We start from the raw sequence: 17,808 nt of genomic DNA, 5'->3' as shown, positions 1-17,808 counted from the left end.
ATCAGATTAAGATCCCATGGTGCTCAAAGAAAGGAGCTTCACGCCATTTTAGGAAGAGGGCATTGCTTTTTCCCCATTTAAAGTAGGGAAGGCCATTTGAGCAGAGATCCGCCATCAGAGGCAGAAGTCTCTGGGACTTGGAAAGACAATGCATTGTTCCATCGCTGCATAATATTTACACTTGGTCCAATAAAAGGGATCAAAACATGCTTGTTCGTGTGACAATCAGACATGTAATGTATTGAAGCAACTGCATATGTGTGAACACTGTTCATATTAGTGCCACTGCTGTTGGCCTTCATTGCAATTCATACAGGCGCTGTCTTATTCTTCATATATGTTGATTGCAGAGCATCTGTTTTCGATCGGTTGCTATATTGGTAATCACGTATTTGTTCACAGTATTCACTTTCATAAAAATCAATGTTTTGAAAAGAAATTAAATATTCCATCTTGGAGAGCATGCTTGGTGCTGTGTTATCTTGGAAAAACGAGTATCTTTCAATAGCTTGCTTTTCATGCCCCATAAACGGCATTCCAAGTAAGATGCTTAGCTGGGTGTGTTCACAAGAGAAACACAAACGAACTGTGCATGAATTTTTTTTCTATTATTATGAGAAAAGCAAGTCCAAAACCGCCATGGTGTTTAATCTTTACTCAAGATTGTGCAGGCCATCTCGCCCTCGGCCTTCAGATGGTGACCTGGCCTTACCTTCAAGGTCAGACTAGCATGTCTCTCATCTCGCCCTCGGCCTTCAGATGGTGACCTGGCCTTACCTTCAAGGTCATACTAGCATGTCTCCCATCTAGCCTTACCTTCAGCATGTCTCTCCCACATCAGAAAGCTGCACAAAACCCACATCTTCAGACCAAACCTGCTACAGTCAAATTCAAACTCAGGCGCCGACCACCTATTATGGACTCTTTTCCTGACAAACTCCTCCTCCAGGGGGATTTTCTTCGGGCCTCCCCCACCTACTGACCCCCTCAGGGATAGATGTTAGCCCTCTTCTGCTTCGTGGGAAGCAAATGGGTGCTGAACATAGGAGACGCCAGCAGGTCCTACCATTCACTGCAGTGCACTACAGCAAGTGCATCTGTCAGAGCAGGGGGCTGCAACCTTTGGCTCATCTCTCAGAGCAGGGGGCTGCAACCTTTGGCTCTGCAGATGTTTCAGGCTACAGTTCCTATGATCAGAGCCGGCCTTAGGGGACGCCACCAGGTCCTACCATTCACTGCAGTGCACTACAGCAAGTGCATCTGTCAGGGCAGGGGGCTGCAACCTTTGGCTCTCCAGATGTTCCAGGCTACAGTTCCTATGATCAGAGCCGGCCTTAGGGAGGCCAGCAGGTCCTACCATTCACTGCAGTGCACTACAGCAAGTGCATCTGTCAGGGCAGGGGGCTGCAACCTTTGGCTCTCCAGATGTTCCAGGTTACAGTTCCTATGATCAGAGCCGGCCTTAGGGAGGCCAGCAGGTCCTACCATTCACTGCAGTGCACTACAGCAAGTGCATCTGTCAGGGCAGGGGGCTGCAACCTTTGGCTCTCCAGATGTTCCAGGTTACAGTTCCTATGATCAGAGCCGGCCTTAGGGAGGCCAGCAGGTCCTACCATTCACTGCAGTGCACTACAGCAAGTGCATCTGTCAGGGCAGGGGGCTGCAACCTTTGGCTCTCCAGATGTTCCAGGCTACAGTTCCTATGATCAGAGCCCGCCTTAGGGAGGCCAGCAGGTCCTACCATTCACTGCAGTACACTACAGCAAGTGCATCTGTCAGGGCAGGGGGCTGCAACCTTTGGCTCTCCAGATGTTCCAGGCTACAGTTCCTATGATCAGAGCCGGCCTTAGGGGACGCCACCAGGTCCTACCATTCACTGCAGTGCACTACAGCAAGTGCATCTGTCAGGGCAGGGGGCTGCAACCTTTGGCTCATCTCTCAGAGCAGGGGGCTGCAACCTTTGGCTCTGCAGATGTTTCAGGCTACAGTTCCTATGATCAGAGCCGGCCTTAGGGGACGCCACCAGGTCCTACCATTCACTGCTGTACACTACAGCAAGTGCATCTGTCAGGGCGGGGGCTGCAACCTTTGGCTCTCCAGATGTTCCAGGCTAGAGTTCCTATGATCAGAGCCAGCCTTAGGGAAGCCAGCAGGTCATACCATTCACTGCAGTACACTACAGCAAGTCCATCTCTCAGAGCAGGGGGCTCCAACCTTTGGCTCTCCAGATGTTCCAGGCTACAGTTCCTATGATCAGAGCCGGCCTTAGGGAGGCCAGCAGGTCCTACCATTCACTGCAGTGCACTACAGCAAGTGCATCTGTCAGGGCAGGGGGCTGCAACCTTTGGCTCTCCAGATGTTCCAGGCTACAGTTCCTATGATCAGAGCCGGCCTTAGAGAGGCCAGCAGGTCTTACCATTCACTGCAGTACACTACAGCAAGTGCATCTCTCAGAGCAGGGGTCTGCAGCCTTTGGCTCTCCAGATGTTCCAGGCTACAGTTCCTATGATCAGAGCCGGCCTTAGGGAGGCCAGCAGGTCCTACCATTCAGTACAGTACACTACAGCAAGTGCATCTGTCAGGGCAGGGGGCTGCAACCTTTGGCTCTCCAGATGTTCCAGGCTACAGTTCCTATGATCAGAGCCGGCCTTAGGGGAGGCCAGCAGGTCCTAGCATTCACTGCAGTACACTACAGCAAGTGCATCTCTCAGAGCAGGGGGCTGCAACCTTTGGCTCATCTCTCAGAGCAGGGGGCTGCAACCTTTGGCTCTGCAGATGTTTCAGGCTACAGTTCCTATGATCAGAGCCGGCCTTAGGGGACGCCACCAGGTCCTACCATTCACTGCTGTACACTACAGCAAGTGCATCTCTCAGAGCAGGGGGCTCCAACCTTTGGCTCTCCAGATGTTCCAGGCTACAGTTCCTATGATCAGAGCCAGCCTTAGGGGAGGCCAGCAGGTCCTAGCATTCACTGCAGTACACTACAGCAAGTGCATCTCTCAGAGCAGGGGGCTCCAACCTTTGGCTCTCCAGATGTTCCAGGGTACAGTTCCTATGATCAGAGCCGGCCTTAGGGGGGGCCGGCAGATCCAGGCTACAATTCCTATGATACCTGGCTATTGACTATGCTGGTTAGAGCTGATGGGAGTTGTAGGCCAAAACATCTGTCTCAGACCTTTCTTACTCTATGAGGACCGCTCCATCAAACTAACATGATTACAAATGATTAAACATATTCATTGAAAGTATTTCTTCTCCGGTAGTATCAATGACTTACTACTTGGGAAATGATTCTGATGATGTATTTTATAGAGGGCGCGCACTGGCCAGACGATACGCAGCAAGCAGGTTTGATCCCCGGGTCCGCACTTAGAAACCTCTGGGTAATAAGCGCGTTATACATAACCAATTATGATATATAAAAAAGGAGCAGATCCTCCAATAGGTGCATTAGGCGGCGGAAGGACTTGCATTTTGGAAACGTCTTCAGAAGACGTTGCTTCCAGGCAAACAGTGACCAGCTATAAGGGTGTGCTGGTGCTGGCTGCACTGATGCAAACACACACATGGGGTTTAATTGCTTCTCCTTAAACAATTGCCTTTAATCATCATAACGGGAGCACCTTAAAGCTGGCCTGATGAGAGGACGGTCTAGGCGGGGGTGCTGCACCCTGTGTGGAGGCAGGGGAGCCGATTTATGAATTTCCCGGGGGGGGGGGGACCCAAATACAGGAAGTGACATCACTGGCAGTTATATGACCGCAAATTTGCATCTAGTCGCCAACTTGGTGCAACGGCACGCGGGGGAGGGGAGTGTTGGCGCGCGCAGCGCAGAACAGTGGAAACATTGGCTAGCATGCACTGCATATACTAAAGTCAAGAAAGAAGGAGATTTAAGCCTTTGAGTTGCATTCCAGTAAGACATCACTGCTCCTACTCCACCCCTCTATAATCGTCCAGCAACACAACTAGGATGGGTGAATGAAATGCTTGCTAAACAGAAGGTACAGCTGCAAGGTGGAGTACCACCACTACCACCAAAAAAAGTTCCTAATTCAAGGGAAACGAGAAGTAAAGACGTTTCCCGATTAAAAACTACTGAGCAAGACGTGGGTGGTGCCATAGTTCAGTAAAACATCAACAATTCAAACTTACAATAGTGCTGCTGTAGATTGGCCAGCCACAAGTGACATTTGCTAAAATGTTACCTCTGGGTAACCAGATAGAGTTAGGGATGTAGCTTAATCTTAAACCTTTCAGTGGACACATCAGATGTGCTGCTGAAGTATAATGCAATCCTGGCTGATGTATAATGCAATCCTGGCTGAAGTATAATGCAATCAAGTGAAGTTTCAGACTTGTGGGGAAGAGTGTTAACTGCTTTTAACATTGTAGTTTACCAGAAAGTGTACAATGTTACAAAGCAGTTACCCAGGCTCATCCTGCACCCAAGTGATGTTTGGGACTGATGGAAGCACTCGCGTCTAAATGCTGTAGCCATGTTTGTCTCCATGTTTTAAAAAACTCCCACTTTCCTGGTTTTCAACATTCATTTGAAACACCCCTTACTCAAAAAATGAAGGAGTCAGTAAAAAAAAAGTACACACCACTTATGCTTAATAACGTTTTACCTTCCAGGAAACGAGCATACACCTCATTTGTCAGGGACTGCTATTAGAGGCCCTGGTACTCGCACCATTTTGCACCTACTACAATCAATGGCCAGTTAATACCACTATGGCTGTGCCTGGCAAGTGCCTTTCCCCTGCCTGCACAAAAGCCCAAACGGTTGGCATTGCCAATGCTTGTTTGAGGTTACTGTAGACGGATGCAGAGAGAATTAAAGTGTGCAAAATAGAAAACGGCATTCACCGAAATATTCCAAATTGCTCAAATGAAAGCCCCGCCTATCAAGAACACAACTCTGTGTAGCGACACGAAACAAAGTGGTCCATAGCCATAGCCATGTGGCCCTTCCCAGATGTTGCCCATTGGGATCAAAACACAGGACTGCGATTACTGGAATTAACAGTGACAGCTTTAAAATTTGCCTTAACAAAGCCAACAGGTTTAGCTCCTTTGCCAGCACAGGCTTCCCAACCGAGGGTCCTGGAAAGTGCCATCATGGCGGAAGAACTGCCACTGGAGAGGAGGGCATCAGCCACGTACTCCGATATCCCCCTCTTTGGCCGGCTTTGCATCGCAGAAATTATATTAACTGCCAGGACCATCCTCCATTCCCAGCTACTAATCAGGTGCTTGCACAATTGTCTAGTAAACTAACTACATGTTTGCAATATTGCCAAGAAGGAACGGCAACTGACCAGGAACCTGGGCCATGGACAATGGTTGCCAAAAAATACCCAGGAACTTGCCCCATTGCCATCAACTGCCATGGCTTTCACCCTAATCAAGGATTACCATCAGCTGCCCAGGTATTTACTCCATTGCTAAGGATTGTGATCAACTGCCCAGGTATTTACCTCTCTGCCATCAAATACCTAGCTACATGCTCCATCAATAAGGACGGAAAAACTGCCCAGGTACTTGTGCCACTACCATGGATTGACATCAAAAGCCCAGGTAACAACACATTGCCATCAAATACCCAGGAAAGTATCCGCTTTGTTGCAGATGTGCCTTTAACTGCCCAGATACCTGTCCAGTTAAAGCCATGAGTGCATGCGTCCATGCCTGACACCTAACCTGGTTCTAGTGGTCTTAGTAAAATTCACAAATCACATAGTATGTGAACCATACAATGTATCATTGTCTACAGCTTAAAGGGGGCCACCTGACCCAAAGCAGCACACTAGGAAATGTATTTTGAAACAATCAACATTGTAAACACACCTCTAGTTTAGATTGTAAAGAGTGCTTGTGCTGCAATTACATGCACCCAGTTAATAAAGTCCAGACTTAAAATACTTGATCAGCATTCAGTGAGTAAAATAACCTTGTAAAAATAAAATGCAGCTGTGCATGAAATTAATGTTGCTGTGGGAGAAGTGAGACTTGCGATGGCGACAAATTTAAGATCAATAGCTGCTGTTTATGTTTATGACAAGATGGCAGGCCAGCACAGATCTTAACCACTGAATTCCCACTGAACACCTATAAACCCTTCTATGTCAGCAAGAGGCTGATGTAGAGGAACCAGTGTTAGAAAGCAATTAGGTGATTATACTGTACCATATCCCGTGGGAGGTGATGCCCCCCCAAGACTGAGTGAAGGCCACTCGTGTCAAAAGGTTGAAAAGCCCTGCCGTCTCAGTCCCCACAGTCCTAACTTCTCCCCAGCTTAGAGTGGAAGCAGTCTGCGGCACACAGCTTGTAATGCAAATAGCACATTGCAAGCGTCAGGACAAAAAACAGAGAACTGAATACATTGCTGAGGTAAATGAGTTCTGACTGGCAACACTGGTAATACCGTATAGAGCCACATTATCGCACCAGCCAACTATGAGTTTGAGGGCAAAGGTGAAGGAAAATCCTCCAGTAAGAAGCTGGAGGTATTTCCTCCACCATACCGCTTAAAATAGAAAAATGTGGGGTATTACTACCAGCAAAATCACTACCAGCAGTAATACCGCTGAAATCCACCATGGAGTCCTATGGACTCCAATTAATGGGGACTAACACTGCCTACCGCCACTTGTAATCCGGCAGTAATACCGCCAGACTAAGTGGCAGTAATGGCAGTACAGTTTGGTGGTATCTTGGCAGATTTACAGCCCACACGGAGACATCACCCCTCTACATGTTGTCTTTTATTGTAAAGTGGATTACCAGGTTTCAGACCTGTAAGATACCCCTGTGTCCTCAGGTGACTCAGACCCCCACCATTCCATCCTACATAAACTTGATGCCCCCAGGCTGTTGATCTTCTAGTCTACTTTTATTCTACCCATGTGGATCCAGGAACGTCATCCTCCTGTTACTTTCATGGATTATTTTACTTCGTGTTCCTTAAAGCCAGGGGTCTTAAACATAGAGACTTTATGCCGGCCCTTTACCCACAAACACTGGTTGTTAATATTATACCTTGGAGCTGCACGCGTTAATAGCACTAGTGCAAGAAACAGACGTTCAGGACGGGCGGTAAAAAGACTTCTGTGGGTCGTTTGTGGCCTATGAGTTCACAGGGTTTGGATGACCAGGGAATAGGACACGAGGCATGGAGTTGGGACAGGTTGGCAGGTTAGCTGCTGGCAACCTTTCAGTTGGCAACCGTAAACCCATGAAGAGGGAGCGGAGATGTGCAGTGCTTCTTTGCCCCCCTGATTCTCTGATTTGTCAGAGCTACATTTTCAAAGCCTCTCTCTGAATGGAGCATGAGTGCATTCATCTCTCGGTTGACTCACACAGTTATTGTTCTATCTGCGTCTTTCATTTGTTTGTTATAAAACAGCACCCAAGGTTGGTGGCTCTCAGGGGGTAGGGAGCCTGGGACGCTCCAAGGACAACGACCTGGCAGCCAGGGGGTTTTAGCAATGCGCTACTTTTGTAAACAAAAGGAACCCCCCAAAAATCTTTTTTTTGTGACTGCACCAGTAAATCATCAAGAATTGATGACTGGGAGAAAGGCTGCAGGAGAGCGATCCCCCTTATTTATATGGTACAGTAGGACAGATAGGAGAAAGAGGTTGGTTGGCTCTCGACTTACCTCCACCTGTTCAGTAGCACACAACGGAGTGGGTAGATGAACTGGCTTTGGGGTCCCCGTTTCTCTGCGATAGCATACTCTTGAGGGCATAGTTTTTTTAATGAACATTTAATTGCAACTGCATTTGTATACCAAGTGCTTAATTTGTAAAAACAGTAGGTGCCTGTGCCCAAATATGTTCTAGCACTTCTGTGACACTTGGGCAGTTCCACACCACTGCTGCCACAACCAGGCCTGGCCTTAGGGGGGGCGAGCCAGGTGACCGCCCGGGCTGCCACGCCCCCAGGGCGCCACTAGCCCTGAAGTCTTTCAAGGGCTCCCCCGAGCTGGCGTAGAGGGAGAAGGCGCGGCAGGCGGGCGTATTCAATGACAATCGGGTGCTCAGCACCGCTGTGCCTTCAACATCAAAAGGCGCCATTAGCCCCCCACTACGCCAGCTCGGGGCAGTCCTTCAAGGGCTCTCCCGAGCTGGCATAGTGTCAAAAGGCGTGTCAGGCGCCTCATTATTATTAAATGGACCCTGCGGTGGCAGAGCTCATCTAATAACAACAGGGTGCTGATGCGCCATATTCAAATAATTACCTCCTCGCCAGAGCGAGGTTTAAAAAAAAAAAAAAAATTGCCACTTCTTGGCCCCGCCCCCTTTTGACCAGGGGCGCGTGGGGGAAGGGGGGGCCCAATTCGCCCAGGGCGCTGGGACCCCAAAGGCTCGCCCTGGCCACAACCCATAGTGCGACAGAGGTCGGGCCTTTGTGGGGCCTTAGGCTCCATTAGGAGCCTATTCATGAAGAAAATAAAAAGCGCACACATTCTTTTGCCTTCATAAATAGGCTGTTAATGGAGCCCCAGGCCTCACAAAGGCCCGGCCCCTGTCGCACTAAGCATGTGTGGCAGGGGCCCTGCATCGGGCTGCTGCTTGTTGATGAAGCAACAGCCCGACCCTTTGGTAATTTATCCTTTTTTCTTTTCAAACTGTGGATGCGCGCCCCCCTGGGCATGAGGCTGCGGCCCACCAGAGGGGCGCGCCCCACAGTTTGAATACCGCTGCCCTAGGCCCTCCCCTCCAGGACCATGCACCAAAATGAGTCCTAGAGGGGAGGGCTTACTCGGACATGTTCGCACTTTTACCGGCCGGAGAGAAGTGATGCAGTATCTATGGAAAGGGCCATTGATGCTCTCCGGCCCGGGGGGCTCAGCCCCAACTTGATTTTGCCGGGGAGTTGGGGGGAGACTCGGGCCTCGGAGCCCCCCACCCTACTCGGCACCCCTGTGTGGAGGTGATAGATTAGGAGATATCGAAGCTAATCCAATTATTCACGTGCCTGAAACTTTTCCTCCTGAATGGCGCTGCCACCGCGTGGGGGAAGAGTTCGCCTGCCACCAGATCCGCCTGCAGCGCATAATTATTGCATCACTGGAGTCTATTCCTGGCATTCTCCTCTAATTAAAGGCGCGGGGCACGGCAGCAGCCAGGAGCGCCGCCCTCGCGCATCTCTTCGTTTCCAAGCCTTTAGGAAACAGCATTAGTTGGGCATTGTGTGAGCGGCGGCGCGGGTACCTGCCTGCCCCCCCACACCCGCCTCTGCTGCCGAGAGGAAACGCTCGCCTTTCAGGTATTTCTGTGGCGGTGAAAGAAGAGCAAAGGACGACCAAGTTCGCCTTAACATGTGTCTGCCATCTGCTAAACGTGTGAGGCTCCTCTACCGAGAATGAACAGTTGCAAATAACCCATCCTCTGGCCTTGTGCCCACTCAGGAGGGCCTACACCCATGTATTGGCCCGCTGGGCACTACCAGAGAAGAAATATCCACCGAAATGCCAGGCAATTCTCCTCCGAACACAATAACCACCGCCAACCCCAGACAGGTGCTCCTGCAGGCAGCATCAGGGTGCAGCAGAGGTGCAGTGTCACAGAGAGCAACCCCAGACAGGTGCTCCTGCAGGCAGCCTCGGGCTGCAGCAGAGGTGCAGTGTCACAGAGAGCAACCACAGACAGGTGCTCCTGCAGGCAGCATCAGGGTGCTGCAGAGGTGCAGTGTCACAGAGAGCAACCCCAGACAGGTGCTCCTGCAGGCAGCATCAGGGTGCAGCAGAGGTGCAGTGTCACAGAGAGCAACCCCAGACAGGTGCTCCTGCAGGCAGCATCAGGGTGCAGCCGAGGTGCAGTGTCACAGAGAGCAACCCCAGACAGGAGCTCCTGTAGGCAGCCTCGGGCTGCAGCAGAGGTGCAGTGTCACAGAGAGCAACCACAGACAGGTGCTCCTGCAGGCAGCATCAGGGTGCAGCAGAGGTGCAGTGTCACAGAGAGCAACCCCAGACAGGTGCTCCTGCAGGCAGCATCAGGGTGCAGCAGAGGTGCAGTGTCACAGAGAGCAACCCCAGACAGGTGCTCCTGCAGGCAGCATCAGGGTGCAGCCGAGGTGCAGTGTCACAGAGAGCAACCCCAGACAGGAGCTCCTGTAGGCAGCCTCGGGCTGCAGCAGAGGTGCAGTGTCACAGAGAGCAACCACAGACAGGTGCTCCTGCAGGCAGCATCAGGGTGCAGCAGAGGTGCAGTGTCACAGAGAGCAACCCCAGACAGGTGCTCCTGCAGGCAGCATCAGGGTGCAGCAGAGGTGCAGTGTCACAGAGAGCAACCCCAGACAGGTGCTCCTGCAGGCAGCATCAGGGTGCAGCCGAGGTGCAGTGTCACAGAGAGCAACCCCAGACAGGAGCTCCTGTAGGCAGCCTCGGGCTGCAGCAGAGGTGCAGTGTCACAGAGAGCAACCACAGACAGGTGCTCCTGCAGGCAGCATCAGGGTGCAGCAGAGGTGCAGTGTCACAGAGAGCAACCCCAGACAGGTGCTCCTGCAGGCAGCATCAGGGTGCAGCAGAGGTGCAGTGTCACAGAGAGCAACCCCAGACAGGTGCTCCTGCAGGCAGCATCAGGGTGCAGCCGAGGTGCAGTGTCACAGAGAGCAACCCCAGACAGGAGCTCCTGTAGGCAGCCTCGGGCTGCAGCAGAGGTGCAGTGTCACAGAGAGCAACCACAGACAGGTGCTCCTGCAGGCAGCATCAGGGTGCAGCAGAGGTGCAGTGTCACAGAGAGCAACCACAGACAGGTGATCCTGCAGGCAGCATCAGGGTGCAGCAGAGGTGCAGTGTCACAGAGAGCAACCCCAGACAGGTGCTCCTGCAGGCAGCATCAGGGTGCAGCCGAGGTGCAGTGTCACAGAGAGCAACCCCAGACAGGAGCTCCTGTAGGCAGCCTCGGGCTGCAGCAGAGGTGCAGTGTCACAGAGAGCAACCACAGACAGGTGCTCCTGCAGGCAGCATCAGGGTGCAGCAGAGGTGCAGTGTCACAGAGAGCAACCCCAGACAGGTGCTCCTGCAGGCAGCATCAGGGTGCAGCCGAGGTGCAGTGTCACAGAGAGCAACCCCAGACAGGAGCTCCTGTAGGCAGCCTCGGGCTGCAGCAGAGGTGCAGTGTCACAGAGAGCAACCACAGACAGGTGCTCCTGCAGGCAGCATCAGGGTGCAGCAGAGGTGCAGTGTCACAGAGAGCAACCACAGACAGGTGCTCCTGCAGGCAGCATCAGGGTGCAGCAGAGGTGCAGTGTCACAGAGAGCAACCCCAGACAGGTGCTCCTGCAGGCAGCATCAGGGTGCAGCCGAGGTGCAGTGTCACAGAGAGCAACCCCAGACAGGAGCTCCTGTAGGCAGCCTCGGGCTGCAGCAGAGGTGCAGTGTCACAGAGAGCAACCACAGACAGGTGCTCCTGCAGGCAGCATCAGGGTGCAGCAGAGGTGCAGTGTCACAGAGAGCAACCCCAGACAGGTGCTCCTGCAGGCAGCATCAGGGTGCAGCCGAGGTGCAGTGTCACAGAGAGCAACCCCAGACAGGAGCTCCTGTAGGCAGCCTCGGGCTGCAGCAGAGGTGCAGTGTCACAGAGGGCAACCACAGACAGGTGCTCCTGCAGGCAGCATCAGGGTGCAGCAGAGGTGCAGTGTCACAGAGAGCAACCACAGACAGGTGCTCCTGCAGGCAGCATCAGGGTGCAGCAGAGGTGCAGTGTCACAGAGAGCAACCCCAGACAGGTGCTCCTGCAGGCAGCATCAGGGTGCAGCCGAGGTGCAGTGTCACAGAGAGCAACCCCAGACAGGAGCTCCTGTAGGCAGCCTCGGGCTGCAGCAGAGGTGCAGTGTCACAGAGAGCAACCACAGACAGGTGCTCCTGCAGGCAGCATCAGGGTGCAGCAGAGGTGCAGTGTCACAGAGAGCAACCCCAGACAGGTGCTCCTGCAGGCAGCATCAGGGTGCAGCCGAGGTGCAGTGTCACAGAGAGCAACCCCAGACAGGAGCTCCTGCAGGCAGCCTCGGGCTGCAGCAGAGGTGCAGTGTCACAGAGAGCAACCACAGACAGGTGCTCCTGAAGGCAGCATCAGGGTGCAGCAGAGGTGCAGTGTCACAGAGAGCAACCCCAGACAGGTGCTCCTGCAGGCAGCATCAGGGTGCAGCCGAGGTGCAGTGTCACAGAGAACAACCACAGACAGGTGCTCCTGCAGGCAGCATCAGGGTGCAGCTGAGATGCAGTGTTGATAAGCACAGCGAGCAACCCCTTACAGGTGCTCCTGCAGGCAGATTCAGGGTGCAGCTGAGGTGCAGTGTCACAGAGAACAACCACAGACAGGTGCTCCTGCAGGCAGCATCAGGGTGCAGCCGAGGTGCAGTGCCACAGAGAACATCCCCAGACAGGGGCTCCTGCAGGCAGCATCAGGGTGCAGCAGAGATGGAGTGCCACAGAGAACAACCCCAGACAGGTGCTCCAGCAGGCAGCATCAGGGTGCAGCAGAGGTGCAGTGTCACAGAGAGCAACCCCAGACAGGAGCTCCTGCAGGCAGCATAAGGGTGCAGCTGTCATGCCTGCGCCACGGGCGCATCCATTTACGCTCAATATGGACAATATGTTTATCATTTATTTACAACAGACTCTTGGATCCATCTATATTTATTTTGGGAACTTTATTTCCCATTTGCGAGACTTTGGTGCTTTATTATTTTTTACAACAAACTACGTATACCACAATGCACCTGGCTAAAAGCATCGATTCCTGGCTGTTCCGATTGGTTATCAAAGGAACTACACCCCCCAGAAGCCCTAGGGACTTGCCCTGCTTCCACCAGCCCAGGAACAGAAAGGGAGGTGGCCGATTGCCTGCAGGTGTGCTTAGCCAGGTGCAACCAATTAGCCTGCCTCTGTGCTGGGCTAGGCAGTATAAAGGCTGCTGCCTGCAGTGGCTCAGCCTCTTGCTTCTGAGAGTCCTTCCTCCACCTTTCGCGTCTTTCTACGGATCTTTGTATGCTGTTTACCATCTCTCCTGCTTGGATCCTGCCTTGCAGCTTGCTACACCCTGCTGCCTACAGCCCTAGCCTTCTAGGCTCCCTACCTCAGTCCAGCTCCTCTGGGCTTCCTGCCTTGCAGCCTGTTACACTTCGCTGCCCCCCTGCCATTGCCTTCCAGGCTCCCTGCCTCACAGCCCTGCTCCTTTGGGCTCTCCACATTGCAGCTGATCACGCTCTGCTGCCTTCCAGCTTCCGCCCTTGCCCTGCCGGGCTCTCCACATTGCAGCCGATCACGCTCTGCTGCCTTCCAGCCTCCGCCCTTGCCCTGCGGGCTCCCTACATTTCAGCTGATCACGCTCTGCTGCTTTCCAGCCTCAGCCCTTGTCCTCTGGGCTCCCTGCTCTGCAGCCTGCCTCACTCCGGTTGCCTACAGCCCTTGTCCTCTGGGCTCCCTGCTCTGCAGCCTACCTCACTCCGGTTGCCTACAGCCCTTGTCCTCTGGCCTTCCTACTTTGCAGCTTATCACGCTCCGCTGCCTACTACCTATCTTTTTCCACTGGGTTCTCGGCCTAGCAGCCCGCTACAGTCCTCTGCTACCTTCTACGGTCAGCGGCCCTGCCCCTCAGGGCCCATTCCTTGCCGCCCGGCCCTTCTGGGTTCCTTACCGTGCAGCCTGCTTCACTCTGCTGCCCTAAGCCCTTTTCATTTGGGCTCTCTAACTTACAGCCCTGCTCCTGTGGGCTTGCTCATTGCTTTCCTGCTCCTCTGAGCTCTCAACCTTGTTCCTTACTGTCCTCTGCTATCCTATCCTGTTACACGACTTTCCCTTCATTTCCTTCTGCTAGTTTGCTATCACCTCCTTTCCTGGATTTGTCTGTAGTATCTTCTCTTGTACTGTTTGTAGACCCTTTTGTACAGAGCTTGTCTGTTGGTTCCCATCAGTCAACCTCTGCCCCTTCCCTTGTTTCGTTTCTAAATTACAGACACCCATAGCTGCTGTTCCAAGCCATGAGCAAACAGCGTGGGCCTCTGTTATAGCAAACTGTGTAGAAGGCTAGAGTATTTCCTAAGGTTCGTGGAATACTCTTTTCCTAGATCTGCATACACCCCAAGAGGGAATTCATTCTGTACCTTTTTCCCTTGCTACTCTGGCCTACTCTTTGTTCTCTTTCCTCTCTGCTGTGTGTGTACTTATCTGTCCACTTTATTTTGGCACAACCACCCAAACCCTTTCTGGGTGTCTTGTGCTACTCTTAATAGAGTGCCATCCCTGACAGCAGCCAAGGTGCAGAGTCGATAAGCACAGCGATAAACCCCAGACAGGTGTTCCTGCAGACAGCATCAGGGTGCAGCCGAGGTGCAGTGTCACAGAGAGCAACCACAGGCAGATGCTCTTGCATACAGCATTGGGGTGCAGCCGAGGTGCAGTGTCACACAGAACATCCCCAGACAGGAGCTCCTGCAGGCAGCATCAGGGTGCAATCGGGGTGCAGCCGAGGTGCAGTGTCACAGAGAGCAACCCCAGACAGGTGCTCCTACAGGCAGCATCAGGGTGCAGCAGAGGTGCAGTGTCACAGAGAGCAACCCCAGACAGGAGCTCCTGCATGCAGCATTAGGGCGCAGCAGAGGTACGGTGTCACAGAGAGCAACCCCAGACAGGAGCTCCAGCAGGCAGCATCAGTGTGCAATCGGGGTGCAGCCGAGGTGCAGTGTCACAGAGAGCAATCCCAGACAGGTGCTCCTGCAGGCAGCATCAGGGTGCAGCAGAGGTACAGTGTCACAGAGAGCAACCCTTTACAGGTGCTCCTGCAGGCAGCATCAGGTTGCAGCCGAGGTGAAGTGTCACAGAGAGCAACCACAGGCAGATGCCCTTGCAGACAGCATCGGGGTGCAGCCGAGGTGCAGTGTCACAGAGAACAACCGCAGATAGGGGCTCCTGCAGGCAGCATCAGGGTGCAGCCGAGGTGCAGTGTCAGATTGTAACCCCAGACAGGTGCTCCAACGGGCAGCATTAGGGTGCAGCAGTGGTGCAGTGTCACATAGAGCAACCCCAGACAGGTGCTCCTGCAGGCAGCATCAAGGTGCAACTGATGTGCAGTGTCACAGGAAGCAACCCCAGACAGGTGCTCCTGCAGGCAGCATCAGGTTGCAGCCAAGGTGCAGTGTCACAGAAAGCAACGACAGACAGGTGCTCCTGCAGGCAGCATCAGGGTGCAGCTGAGCTGCAGTGCCACAGAGAGCAACCCCAGACAGGTGCTCCTGTAGGCAGCATCAGGGTGCAGCCGAGATGCAGTATCACAGAGAGCAACCACAGACAGGTGCTCCTGCAGGCAGCATCAGGGTGCAGTCGTGGTGCAGCAGAGGTGCAGTGTCACAGAGAGCAACCCCAGACAGGTGCTCCTGCAGGCAGAATCAGAGTGCAGCTGAGATGCAGTGTCGATAAGCACAGCGAGCAACCCCTTACAGGTGCTCCTGCAGGCAGATTCAGGGTGCAGCTGAGGTGCAGTGTCACAGAGAGCAACCACAGACAGGTGCTCCTGCAGGCAGCATCAGGGTGCAGCCGAGGTGCAGAGTCGATCAGCACAGCGAGCAACCCCTTACAGGTGCTCCTGCAGGCAGCATCAGGTTGCAGCCGAGGTGAAGTGTCACAGAGAGCAACCACAGGCAGATGCTCTTGCAGACAGCATCGGGGTGCAGCCGAGGTGCAGTGTCACAGAGAACAACACCAGATAGGGGCTCCTGCAGGCAGCATCAGGGTGCAGCCGAGGTGCAGTGTCACAGATTGTAACCCCAGACAGGTGCTCCAACGGGCAGCATTAGGGTGCAGCAGTGGTGCAGTGTCACATAGAGCAACCCCAGACAGGTGCTGCCTGCGCAGAGGTGCAGTGTCACAGAGAGCAACCCCAGGCAGGTGCTACTGCAGGCAGCATCAGGGTGCAGCAGAGGTGCAGTGTCACAGAGAGCAACCCCAGACAGGAGCTCCTGCATGCAGCATTAGGGCACAGCAGAGGTACAGTGTCACAGAGAGCAACCCCAGACAGGAGCTCCTGCAGGCAGCATCGGGGTGCAATCAGGGTGCAGCAGAGGTGCAGTGTCACAGAGAGCAACCCCAGACAGGTGCTCCTGCAGTCAGCATCAGGGTGCAGCAGTGATGTAGTGCACAGAGAGCAACCCCAGACAGGTGCTCCTGCAGGCAGAATCAGGGTGCAGCTGAGGTGCAGTGTCACAGAGAGCAACCCCAGACAGGTGCTCCTGCAGGCAGCATCAGGGTGCAGCTGAGGTGCAGTGTCACAAAGAGCAACACCAGACAGGTATTCCTGCAGGCATCATCAGGGTGCAGCTGAAGTGCAATTGACAGAGAGCAACCCGAGACAGGGGCTCCTGCAGGCAGCATCGGGGTGCAGCTGAGGTGCAATTGACAAAGAGCAACGCCAGACAGGTACTCCTGCAGGTAGCATTAGGGTGCAGCTGAGGTGCAATTGACAGAGAGCAACCCGAGACAGGGGCTCCTGCAGGCAGCATCGGTGTGCAGCCGAGGTGCAGTGTCACAGAGAGCAACACCAGACAGGTGCTCCTGCAGGCATCATCAGGGTGCAGCTGAGGTGCAGGGTCGATAAGCACAGCAAGCAACCCCAGACAGGTGCTCCTGCAGGCAGGGTGCTCAGGGTGCAGCTGTTAGGGAGAATTCTCTTATAAGGCTAATTTCCCAAACCTAGTGAGTCCCCCAGCAGCATTGCTGGATTTATGGGGTTTGTTTTTTCTCCTTTTCCTCCCACTCTTAGGCATGATTTGAGGTATGTCTTTGACTTATTGTGTGCTTATGGGCTATGGGGTCTTTTACTCCATAGGGTATAATCTGTTTTAGTGTATGTGTTACACAGCACCCTCAGTGCAGTAACACAGGGGTGTCATAGTGACCACCAAACATAGACTCCAACCCTGGGACTGATTGCGGTCTCCCAGGGCATGTAAAGACACCATTGGCTTTATTAGTCCAACATTGTGAACAGAACCAGTACAAACCATCATATTGTAGAAGTACTGGAAGGGTTAATTAGATTGCCCCTGGGTCTGTTTCCAAGGGGGCACTGTCCAGTCCCCCCTTGTCGAGTTTCTGGCTGGTGGCAGTGGTTACCACGTGAAATATTCCACCGGAATATTTCCTATGGGATTTTCCCATTGATTTTAAACGCACCACTTTTTTGGTGCAATGTTAAAGATACCGCTGGTTTATTTAATTAATATAAAATCACCGCTTGGGTCTTTTCACCAGAAATCATTTCCAAAATGGCGTGTGTGTCCGTCTCTGTAACTCCAACCAAGGTCAGGCCCTTTGTTCCACTTTTTGGCAGGCTTCTCCACAGAAGCCCTCCAACTGGTGCCACTCTCTCTGGGTTCCACAGGATGTGTGGGTGGGGGAATTGGCACCCTAGACTGCATTGCCTTAGCAACCCAAGTCGCACTCTGTTCTGATTGGCCCAGTGGTGAGCCGCCCGGCTCACCACTTAGCATGTATGAGTGACAGCTAGGCTGTTGAATGGGGGTTTTTCTGCATAAAAGCAGGGCTTTTGGGACTGGAACTTCAGAATTCGCCACATGACCTAAGAAATCCAAAAAGGGCAGAAGCTGAGCCATCTGCTACAACCTCACCACTTTCCCGATGACAAGAGAAGATCTTCTGCTGTAAGAGTCTTCTCCCTTTGAGCTGGTGGGAACAACCAGTTCGCCATTCACCTTCTAGGACGTCCCTTGGTCGATTCGCCAGTGCCAAGCACCCTGGCGGCCGGATAGCCAAGCTTCACCACTGTGACCACGAATAAA

Source organism: Ambystoma mexicanum, chromosome 2p, assembly GCF_040938575.1.
Source record: "Ambystoma mexicanum isolate Mex_15411 chromosome 2p, UKY_AmexF1_1, whole genome shotgun sequence".
Taxonomy (NCBI): Eukaryota; Metazoa; Chordata; class Amphibia; order Caudata; family Ambystomatidae; genus Ambystoma; species Ambystoma mexicanum.
This window is presented reverse-complemented; position numbering follows the sequence as displayed.